The sequence below is a fragment of the Eurosta solidaginis genome, chromosome 5, assembly GCF_040869045.1.
Source record: "Eurosta solidaginis isolate ZX-2024a chromosome 5, ASM4086904v1, whole genome shotgun sequence".
Classification (NCBI taxonomy): domain Eukaryota; kingdom Metazoa; phylum Arthropoda; class Insecta; order Diptera; family Tephritidae; genus Eurosta; species Eurosta solidaginis.
The window spans coordinates 175,539,520-175,552,294 of NC_090323.1; the positions used below are offsets into that span (position 1 = coordinate 175,539,520).

The window sequence follows — 12,775 nt, forward strand, 5'->3', positions numbered from 1 at the left end:
CCACGTACATATGTATATCGTTTACTGCTTACATTAAACTAATTAAAATTTGCTGCTCTTTTACTCTTGCTGTTGACGATTGAGCCATTCTGCATAGCTTGCGAAAACTACATAGCACTACCACTGCGCTAAACGCCATTAATATACAGATAAATTGCGGACTGAATCAAAAACCCCACCAAAAAACAGTACTCGTAGCGCTAGACGTGTCAAAAGCTTTTGATGCAAGTCTCCAAAGGTGGACCGCAAATTATCTCTCTGCTGGGCAAGCATCGGTGCAATTAAGGAACGTAACATCTAAACCCAGGAGAATTAAACAAGGGATACGACAGGGTCCAGGCCCATACTACGATGAGCATTGTAATAAAATAAACAGCTAGCTTCCCGATCTCTCCACTACTAAAAAAAGGAAGAAACATCTAAAAATAGAAACTTGTATACATTTCTGGTTTACTAACCAAGAGTTTAAATTTAGTGCTGAAAATCTAAAAATTCTAAATTTCATTTGTGAAAAGTGCTTCAGGTCACAGATTTTTTTCGAAACATATTGTTGTATGTTTGTTACACAGATGTGATAGCTTATTAGGTACGTAGGTTCGAAAACTAGCCATGCCCACTCGATTTTTCATATTTTATAACTGAAAATGTAGACTACTGTAGTTTAAAAGTGAAACCCAGATTTGTGCACTCATTTTCAGTAGGACTGGGACCGTATCACGTGTTACGATCCGTGATCGAAACTCACTTTTTAAATCACAAAAGCTATGAAGTCGTGGGTCGGACTAATGGCATATGCAAACTAGTTACAAATAGTACTCGTTAGATCCATAACTTATTATAATTTTTAGAAATAGAATAGGGACAGTTGCATAGTTATCGCTTAACTGAAAATGGTTTTCAGTCACTGATTGTAATACGTAATACGAACCCTGGTATAATATACGTTTTAAGTCATGGGCCTCCAAAAATTTAAAACTATTGCCCTTTCGCAAAAGCAATGAAAGCACAATTCAGCTATGAAATTCAGATTCCTGCTTTAAACCAAAAGTTTGTGCTTTGTCATATATGTACATACGTAGTAAATAAAAGCTTCAGAGTTTAGCTCAAACTTTTAACCGTGCATCATCGTAGTGGTGGTGGTTTAGTCGTTGATTAACGAACAACGAGGCAGGACATACGCACGCATATTTTTTAACACTCAGATAATATTTAAAAATATGGATGGGTCTACCAAAGAATTAAAATATAATATATTGCAAACATCGAAAAATTGAAACATTCTGCGCATGAGCATTTGTTTGCAGAATATGTTTTTTAAAATACGCAAATAAACGATAACCTCCTCCGATCTGGCTACGACGCTTGATCAGTGACTAGCTGATTATCTCTGATATATGTACAATGAACAGCACATACATACACACAATGTAGGTCAGCATTGACCGGAGTAGTTCGTACGCTCAGTCAATTGTTTCGTTCAGTTGAACTTGTTCATCGAACCTACAGAACTACTGACGGCCATGAACTGGTTAACTTCTCAGTAAACTCATACATCAGATTGAAAGATGCCAGCCGAGTCACTAAAAAGACACAAGGCGAGACTTTAAGCCGTTTAGTGAAAACAACAGCTTCCACGCCGCAGTCCAGTTTAGCCATATCAATATAGAGTTACGTTACCATCTTCCTGCACATCCATAGAAAGCATTCATTATTTTTCCAGAACATGTGATGAGGGATACTAAGTGAATCGATTACATGATTCATTGGTAAATACGATTCAGAACAGCCTTTAGTCATCAGACCCCTCTATAGTTGGTAGTTTACCTGATTCTACGAGGGTTCTTCAACTTTCCTCCATTGGCTTGATATTTCAGTTCAGACTATTTTTGAATTTCCGCAACGCTATATTTACAACTACTACAAATATTAAACTCGTTCTTTATATATCATCATTTTATTTATTGTCCCTCGTACATACCGACAAGTAATACGATAAAACGTTGTCGCCTGTCGTGACTATTAAATTGAGAAAATTCTAAAGCCGTTTTGGTCATGCGTTTGTGTTTAGTTTTATGTGAAGGAAATACCCAGAATTTTCAGTACTCTATGACTAGAATGAAAAATTCATTCAAATTCCTTTTTTTCGTGCACTTTCACACGCACATTAAAAATGGACAGACGGACAGAAAGTAGATAGGCAGACAACCAAATAGATAGACAAAAGAGATACACTCGTCACTAAGCAAACATTCATACATAATTTGAGTTCAACTTCATATTTTACTAAACTTTTCTCGAGAGTTACAACAACGCATTGGCGACGGCGGTCTTTCTCTTTCATCAAGCTTCACAGTTCAAATTTCGAGTATAATTTCTCATTTCATGCTCTGCTATTGTTTGGCGTTTTCTCAGATTTTTTCAAATACTCCAACAGCCAGAACAATCATTGATCGGTGATCAGGAAGCGGTGATCATTTGTATGTACAATGTACATTCATATGTATGAACTGGGGATGCTGGACATGAAAAATTAGATTTTTTGAGGCTTATGTACAACGTAATGTGTAGGCGCTCTCTTTTTTTTGTTCCCACAGTACAAAACGAGCCATTGAGATACTTAATGGAACAACAATATCGAATTAGAAATTTGAATTAATGAAGATTAACATAGGAGAGATTGACTGACAGACAGACGCACTGACATATTGACAGTCCCACAGCGAAATGAACGGATCAACGTCAGAGAGTGTAAGATGTAAGTTGGATGAGCGGAGAGTTGTTTAAGCGGTTTGTCTGACTGACTGTTGGTCGTTCCTTGCTTGTTGGTACGCACGCTCAACTCAACTACAACATCCAATTTAGGAATTTTGTTTTCCTCAAGCCATGCTGTTGTGGCATTTTTTGGTTTTTCATTGATCTTTACCGCAAAGCGGGAAACCCTGCAGGGCAATACAGCGGAAAACTGATCGATGGCTCACGATCTGTTGCTGCTTGGTTGGTTGGTCGGCTTACAGCATTGCTGTCACGTTCATATATGCTATGTACGTTATAAAGCCTGCGCCAACTCGATGACTACTACATAGTACTGCTTATATTCAAATTGAGAGCGTATCGTTTGGGAATTTACTTGTATATATTGCTGCTCGCACGAGGGTAGATGCAAGAGTACTAGATTTCTGAAAGCTGGGACAATGTAAGGGGGTCGTTGTTAATATTTTCACATTTCTGCTTTGGTACAGCGAAATTGGATATAAACGGATCGGGGAAAGAGGAGTCGATTCATCTCTTTCTTTGCCGATGTCCCGAGCTACGGATAAGGCGACTAAGATTTCTGGGCACTGTTTTTTTTACCCTACGACAGAGGGCATTCACATGCGCCCGAGTAGGTATTGTGGTAAACTCATTAAACGTCCTCTAGCAGCGTGAATTTGTAACTCGCTGACTGGCTGACGTGATAGGATTAAATCGCGCGCTACCAAGGAGCGTACGTTTGGTTGATATTTTTATTGAAAGGTATGGTTTCCGAGCAGGGACGCTCTCCCGTAGATAACTGTACGAAAAAACAACCAAAACCGAGCACCAACATTGTTCAGGGCGAATCACTGCTAGAAGAAGGCGGTGTCCAACGAACACAGCCCGTAACATCTAACACGCCGCACATGATTTGGCTCTCAGTGGACTTAGGGAAATGAAAAAATTATTAGTTAATAACACAAAAACTTTGATGGGGATCGATTTTAAGTCTCATTACATGACGTTTTTATATATGAGTATTTTTTCATAAAGCCTTAAACAAAAAAGTTATAGCAAATAAAAACATTTTATGTATGGGAAAACACATTTTTACCGTTAACTCATTTTCCTCACATTTCCTCAAAACTTCATTAATTTATTTATATAGTTAGGGTTATATAATATGCAATGTACTCGGTTTCATGGTTTGTTTTTTTTTAGTATTGCGAATCACTTTTTAATTTTGGGTAGAATTTAAAAACAAATATATTTTTTGGTTTTTTTTTGTTTTTTTTTTTTTTTAATCTTAGTATTGCGAATCGCTTTAATTCTGGGTAATATTTAGAAACAAAAATATTTGATACTTCATATTATGCATTTAATTTTTTTATATTGAATTTGTATTTAACAATCCGAAAAAGGTTCAAATCAAAAATTTAGCTATTCCAGCTTATTCGTTAATTATTATTATTTTTTTTATATGATGCTTACTATTCCAGCTTGTTCGTTAGTACGAAAAGAATAATTAAAGAAATCTCCAAATATATGGACATATAGGTATATGACCAAAAAAAACTAAAAAATTTTTTTTTTATTATATTAAGTAAATGTTGCGTTTCATATGTAGTATGTATATTCGTACCCAATTAAAATTGAGAAACTAAAATATTTAGTTTTCTGTATCATAGTCCAGGTTTTGCGGTAGGAGTAGTAGAGATTTCACTTCTTCGGATATTCCTCGATGAAATAAATGGGTCAGAAGTAACTAACAAATTATTTAAAACGTCCTCATTTGTGGCTTTGCGTCTAATTTTCTTGCATGGTCTCGACGATATGCTCTAAAATCTTTATTTCTGGATTCAGCGGCTTCTTCGGACAACTTGTACACTTGAAGGCATGTAATGAAGTAAATTCATATAGTTCGACGTAAACTCGAATGGTTTCTCCGGCGTACATGTTGAACTTTTGTACATTTATTGGACACCCACATGAAAGTGCCCCTAATATTATAGAGAATCTTTGAATGAGATTTTCACTAACACCAGTTATAGAGGCGGTAGTTTTAATGTCTACGAAAAATCGTCTACTGGTATTTCCATCATTCGTTGTACCGTGCCCTTGCTTTACCACGTCTACCAATAAACCAGTCTGAATAGTAAAAATGATTTTAGTGAAGCCAAAATTGCTGGAAATTGGAAAAAATACCTAGATGTACACATATGCTCGTTAGGGTATGTCGATATGAAACCCGGTTACTAAAAGTGTCATAACTTTTTTAAATTAGGTTTTACGAAAAAATGTTATATAAGAATAAATTATGAAAAAAGATCACAGAATACGAAAATGTACATTTAAAGTCCTAAGTCCCAAATTTTCAATTTCGTTCCACTGTGCGCCGGTTCACGATAACACGACATTAGAAACCGAATCGCAAGCAGTGTATGGGTTTGTTTATCCGATCATAGCATACAAATATTTTATTTTTATGCATTGGGGGTTTGTAAGACCTCTACTTGACTCTGCATTGACTGAGTGATACCTCAGCCTTCGACAGAACTAAAAAATGATTAATGTTTCTATAACAAGGTCTAAACATTTCTTGGCTTTCTCAACTGTGGTGTCGCAAAGAATAAACAGTTCCTATCACAAATTTTTGTTTGCGTTAGCACGCAATCTTTTCAGGATACCAGCGTACTACATACCTTCGCTTGACTGCTTCGGTGTTCGGTAATTTTAAATATCATTCAACGTCTTCGTGCTACCCAATAATATGGAATACTCTGGGCGTATAAGGGATTTGAAAGCTTGTTTATCACTCATCATTGGATCGCTTACTTTTCGGTATACCCCCGTTCCTACATACCTTCGTTTGCTTGCTTCAGGATTCGATAATTTTTCGTGCTATTCGGCGTCTTGGTGGTTCCATTTTATGTTATATGCTGCGTTTGTGTTTGCGCCTGCGCCTCCGTCTTATCTGTGCCTTTGGTATCTTGGCAGCTTAATGTTTTTTTCTACTTCTTCACGTTGTTTTCCTTGTTTTTATTTGTTTAATCATGCCTGTTTCTTCAATGCAACATTGTCTTATGTTGCTGTATGTGAATAGGACAATATAGAATGTGGTTGTTGTTGTTGTTGGCGACAAACATCGTTGGTGATCGCTGCGTGATTGCATTTCTTGGAAGGACGACTCAAGAATGCTTTTGTGTATTTTTTTTTTTGTTTGAGATTTTTTCCTAAAAATGTTTATTTTCTTCTCGTTTCACTTTAATATTATTCTTCTTGTGTGATATTTCTTTTTCAGTTTTCTTTTAATGCCTCTACTTTATATGTTTTTTTTAAGGTCTAAATTTTTTTACTGATTATGTGAATGCATGTGCTAAGTGTTGCTTGAAGCTTCCATTCGACGGCGGTGGTTCTCAAGAGCATAAATATAAAAAAACGTTTTTGTAAATTTTTTTTGTGTTTACTTTAATTCTAATATTTTTTGTTTGCTTTTTATTTTGCGTTTTGTCTTTTTTGTTTTGCATTTACTAGATACTCATGTTTGTTGTTGCTTTTATCTCGTAATTTCCGTATTGTTATTGTTCTTGCTCTTGTTCTCGTCGTTGATCATGTAAATTGGAGTTGTGTGTGTTTGTATGGGCGTTTGTGTATCGTGGCTATCTGGTAACACCGCATTCCAATCTCAGAATGAAGTAAACTTGAAACCAGAAATAAGACAACCAAGAATTAAATTATTCCCACAGAAATGAACAAGCAAAGAAGTTGAGAAACATAGACAAACCAAACATAATGTTGTAAGTGTGTAGATATTTTTGTATGTACAGTGCACTCGCGTTAATATGAACTAATTAAAACTAGGCCTGTTCAGTTTTGCGAGATTGTTCATATTTACGAAAGGCAACTAAATTGAAAAATATTATATTTAATTAGTTTTAAGACATATATTTTTTATTTAAAACCGCAAAAGAAACGTTACTTATTAATTTTTTCACATTACGTAAATAAAAGATCAGTTACAGTCAAAAAGTTAGTTATGCATAAATTCATATTCAGTTAAATTTTTGGAAAAATTCATGTCGAAAAAAAATCAGTAATCCTCTTTTGTTGTTTCTTTTGTTCAAGCATCTTAAAAACTGCCTTCTCCCTGAGCTTCTTCAACACATTTAAATCCGATTTATCAACCATTTCAATTTCAGCCCATTCCAAAGTTTTATTAAACATGTCAATATCTTCCTTTGATGTAATCGTCTTTTCTGGCTCCAAAGAACAGTTCCGACGATGATGGAAATTTCCTCTATTTCATTGTCATTACATTCAATAGCATCATCGTTCCATTCTCTAATATTGAAAGCAGTGAACTCAACCTTAAGTGAAATTTAATAAAAAAATAAAACTTCTTTGACTAACGGTTCTAAAACACAAACCTCAGGTCTCAAGTATGACAAAAGATTGACTGCACCTTCCTCCAAATCTCTTACATTCATAATTAAGTTGCTTCGAAGAACACTCAAAGGAATGTAATCTTCAGGATCCTCTTGATTTTCTACCATACTTAAAACATTGCTCCAACATTTGGATAGCACAACAGCATCTACCTTACTCCATGCAGATTCTAAAGTAACAATCGCGTCCTTAAGTGTAATTTGCTTTAGAGCCTCAAGCAAATTAAACCCCTTTGCAGCAACAGAAGCCAAAAGACTGTTTCTATAGTAAAGTTTCGTAATCCTGATTGCGTTTTTATCCATAGATTGTATAAGAGGGGTGACATTTGGTGGCATAAACATTGCTAATATGCAGCCGTCTTCACTTTTTAGTTCATCCTCGGGTGGATGCGATGGAGCGTTATCAATTAGAAGGATAGCTTTTACTGGTAATCCCTTTTCCATCAAAAACTTTGTAACCTAAACAAATTTTATGAGCTTTAAGCTACTGAGATAGAATTACATATGAAAGCTTACCTCAGGTATGAATGAACGGTGAAACCAATCTTTAAAAATAGCCGTAGTCATCCAAGCGGATTTAGAATGTCGATAATACACTGAGCAGTCGAAACCTTTAAAATAACGGGGGCTTTTAGCCTTTCCGACTACAAGAAGCTTGAGTTGATGAGATCCTGACGCATTTGAACAGCACAAGGAAGTTACTCTTTGCTTTTCCATCTTTACACCTGGAGCAGTTTTTTCTAAGGATGACACATACGTCTTTTGTTGGAAAAGTTTCCAGTATAAATCGGACTCATCGGCGTTGTATAGTTGCATACGACTTAATCCAAGTTCCTCCATTTTCGCCTTTAACGCTTTTTTGAATGGGTCAACTAACTTGGGCTGTGAAGATAGTTTTTCTCCAGAAACTTGGAGCAACGAACGCCATATCTCTTTTTAAAATTTTGAAGCCATCCATCACTGGCATTGAATTCAAAGCAATTTTCCTTAATTTTAAAATGAAGATCCTTTGCTTTTTCTTTTAACATAAGCCCGCTAACCGGGAGCTTTTTGTCTCTCATATTCAAAAACCATCCATACAGAGATTTTTCCATCTTTGGGTACTCTGAATGACGCAAAGTTTTCCTCTCTCCAGGACCGATAAAGGTATTGTTGACACATTTAGAGATAGCATTTTTATTTTTATTAATTCCGCATATTGTAGACTTTGTCACTCCATATTTCCGAGCTAAATTAGTAACACTTTCACCCTTTCGTAAATATTCCAGAATATCTGATTTTTCTCTTAAGGTCAAAAACTTGTGCTTTTTTGTGTGCACTTTTTAAACTGATCGATATTAGAATTTTTTGCAAGAAAATGAAGTACCAATCATGCGCGCATGAAATGACCAACTAACGACTTTGAAAATTTGTACTGACTACTGAACGTTAGAGAAAGCATAGCCTGTAAGCATGTACAAAGGTTATCGAAAAGTAAAGATGTTGCAGTGACGAAAAATCGTGTGAAGCAAGCTTCACAAAACTTCTAGTAGGTCACATTCACCACTTACCACAGCAGAATTTGTTAACTACCACTGTCTATATTTGTTATTTAATAATTATTTGCACACTTTTTTTTCAGGTAATGTGTTCAGAATTTTAACTTTTACTCTCTAAAACTCCAATCAGTGTATTTCTGTGCTTAAATTATGTTAAAAATTGTGTTAAAGTTTTTGGCGTGATGGAAGTGACCTACTAGAATTTTGTTACGCTCCGCTGCTTTCCACCGAAGTTTGCGCCTGCAACATCTTTTCTTTTCGATAATCTTTGGCATGTGTATACGAGTGAACGCGAGCATTTCTCAGCGACGGTTATGTACATTTTAAATTTAAATAACTAGGGGAGTCCCCAATTTATGAGGCTCTTGAAATTTGGCCTTTGCCAAAAGTTCATATTTTAGAGTACTCAATGGAAGTGAAAAAGTGTTCATATTTTGGGGTGTTCATATAATAGGGTGTTAATATTATCGCGAGTGCACTGTATATGTATGTGCTTTATATTGGTACGTGCTAGATATAGCACGAATATATCGGGATTCACGGGATCACTGTACAAATATCAATAATTCAGGTCGCGAGGTAAGTTTGGCCCAGTACGACCCTTTACTCGATTGTAAAACAAAAAGAAGGATACCTTGAGCACCATTTAAGAGTATCATCTGCGATATCACAGTCGAATCAAGGCGGAGCAAAGCGGGCCTGATTATTGGCGCAGATGCGAATGTATACCATAGCATTCTGGGATATCTCGGATACAAATGCGGGAAGTGAGTTTTTATTAAATTATATTGTAGATGAGATCTAATAGGGGAAAGAAGCCGACATTTGATACAGCGGTTAGAAGGGAAATTTTGGATCTCGTCCTGGTAAATAAGGAACTAAAAAATTGGTTCGCAGTGTAAAGAGATATATTCAATTCTCGGGTAATTAAGTGTATCCTAGTAGAATAGCTTTTAGAAATCATAGAAGCACTAACTGGGACCTGTATTGTAGGAAGTTGGATGAGCTACATATATACGAAATTGTCTAAAACTTCAGCTCTTCGGGCAATAGCGTCTTTCTGGTGGTCCTAATCCTTTGACAACCTGAGCGCTTCAAGTCGACTGCTCTATATTAGGGCAAGGAGGAGTAACTGTGCAATGCTCCGTAATTTCCGTAAGAATTATTTCCCACTTTGTTTTTTTGAGCGATGTGGACGGTGGCTGGGCGATAAGGGGCGTGCAATCACTAAAGCTCATTTATTTTCTAAGGATTCGTTTCTCCTTAAATAGTTGTGGCGCCTGATTTTTGTGTTCATTCGATACAAGTTTTCTGGGGGCTTTTCGGGCTTCGCAGCATGCCTATTGCTGGTGCAGGTCAATGAAACAGTTCTTCAATTTTCATGTAAAACAAATGGTGGGACCCCTAGATCCCAATTAATTTGCCCTTCGTGTCTTTCTAGACACCGGAGAGGCATTTAATAATGGCCTGTAGCCATCAAAAGGGCGCCGGTGGTATTTGGCTATTTTTTATTAAAAAAAAACTTCTGTGCAACAGAACTGTCGCAGCAGATTGAGCCTACAGTTGAGAGAAATGTGTTCAGTGTCTACCAGAGGGGTGTTCTGTCGCCTCTAATCTGGGTTGTGCTAGTAAACGAGCTTCTGGTGCACCTAGAAGCCAGAGATTGACCACGTACTTGGGACTGGTACTTTTTACGAGGAGAAGTGTGATCTCTGCTGTCAGGAATGATGGAGGCTTACCGCTTGGGCTCTTTGACTTCGGGCGTTCCAGCAATTTTTACCTCACCACAGTATTCAACGTAAGGAGGATAGATTATTGTGTGCCGACAACCACCCCAGTGCAAGCTTCAACATAATGATTCTCTTGATAAATTTTGATTATCGATGTAATGGCCCTTGCCGGATATAGATCCGGTACGTTCCGACAACAAGCGACAATCTCGGGAACGATTAAATTTGGGTACGATACATTCGTAAACGTCCACTTTCATAGCCAAGCGGTAAATAAAGTTCTGATCTCAGCTGTGGCTTGATCGAGAGTGGTCTCGTTGTGCCTGACCACGCTTGCGATTGAATCGAACCAATTTAAGATTGGGATTATCAGGGTTCAGGGTCGTAGTCGCATAAGTAAAAGTGAATCGGACTTAGAGGGTTATATGTAGTTCGCAATTCCGCTGGTCTTCTGTGGTCTACTCCTATACAAACGAACCTCGGGTCAGCTAAGCAACCTCTGGTCAGAGACTACATCTTGCAGGGTAATCCTCTGACCAGAAGTGATATCAGTCGATTTGCCAAAATTATGGGGGGGGGTTTGACGGGTCACGCAAAGTACCCTGCGTAGTTCTCTCGGTGGACACTATAGTGCACTCATTGTATGGATGTGTAAGTCGATCGAGCTGATGTACGGATGTGACGCATAGGGTAAAACCCACACGTTTTGCCGCGTTCAAATAGACTGCTGTAAGGCAGTCGAAAGACAAGGCGTTAGATGGACTGTATAGCTGCTGCGGGTTAATTCTCACGAACATCTCTAGCACGTACGTACGTATTTATGTATGTCACATTATGCTTCTTTGGTATTTCTAGAGTAGATACATATTATATGGTATTGTTTTTGTTGTTGACCGGTTGTTTGTTAAGGTTAGATGACTGAAACTCTTAGTAACGTTTATACTTCTTGTCCCCCCTGTCCTATCAACAGGCACATATACCAGACACACACACACAGCGATAATGCTCCGCTATGGGTATTCTCCGGTTTCTGAGCTCTGACTCGTTGGCATTCAGAGGCCGCCCAGTGCGTTGGCTGCTGGTATGCCTTGTTGATCCGTTCTTTGTACCCATTGCACTTTTCCAATAAGAATATCTAACTTCATGTTGCTTGGTGTATGAGTTAAGCAAAAACAACAACGAAACAGTTTACCAATGTTGTTCGTTACATACATACATACATACACACATATAAATGCAATCAACTGGGCTGCAGCTAAAAGTCGCCAGGTAAACTCAAACATAAAAATAGGAAAAAAATTGAAGTCTGAAAAAAAGTTGTTTGACTGCATTCCAATGTTTTTCATTACATCTATATATGTATGCAATATGCTGGGTTGGCCAAACGACTTAGGTGTGACGTTGCCAGATTAGCATTAAAACATGGTGGCGTTTTGGATATGTTTTTGAGAAGTTTTTTCTTGGAAAAGTTTTGTTCAAAGTTGTACATTTCTGTTGTTTTCCTTCAGTGAAACCAACTTACAACCTCAGTGTTCAAGAAACTGAGAATTCGCACAGGGCGGACTTAAACCTATATATATAACGTTGCAGATAGTAAATACATTGGTCTATGATGTAGGACGAGCTAATTATTATATATCTTTATCCTCATCCCGCTCTTGTTTCTTTGATCCGAATGTATATCACGACTGTAAATTACTCGCTGATCCAATTGAAAACGACGGTATACGAAGGAAGGACACTACCTATTCTTTGTTAAAAAGTCAGAAACAAGAAGAAAAAATCGGTACTGTAAACGTTTTGACTAAGCAGTATTTAATTTCGTGGATGAATGATGGGAAAACCAAAAGTTTCTCTTTTATGTCCCGTCTGCTTTTATATCCCATCCTTGTTAAACTCGAGGATATTGTAAACTTACTCGGTTGGCAATCTAAACTAAGTCATCGTTTAAATATTTGACTAGCCTAACTCACCCAATTTATTTGTCTATATTATAAACATTTATTGAATTTAGAAACAACCGTTGAAACAGAGATCGGAAAGCATCACGTATACAATTTTAGCTTCCTCATGTAAAATTGACCACAACGGGCATATACCTAACCACTTCTGAACTGTATTTTCATTTAATTGATTCATTAAAGTCCTGCTGCAGCGAGAGCTGTACTTGGATCTGTGAGATTACTGGTACATAAGTGTGATCGTGATTTGCAATTAAGATCATAATGCTCTTCTATAACTGTTTAGTCATAGGTTCTCCTATGGGTCAAAATATATCCGAAGTGTTACACGTCGGTCGCAAAACGCGACTCTTCAGATATTGTAAAAT

The 12,775-nt window shown here is 37.1% G+C and overlaps 1 protein-coding gene across 1 annotated transcript in view; it reads left to right on the plus strand.

The window, feature by feature from the left end:
- Nucleotides 1-12,775, plus strand: part of Diap1 (Death-associated inhibitor of apoptosis 1) — a 52,710-nt gene that overhangs the window by 20,584 nt on the left and 19,351 nt on the right. The gene's annotated exons all lie outside the window — the stretch shown is intronic.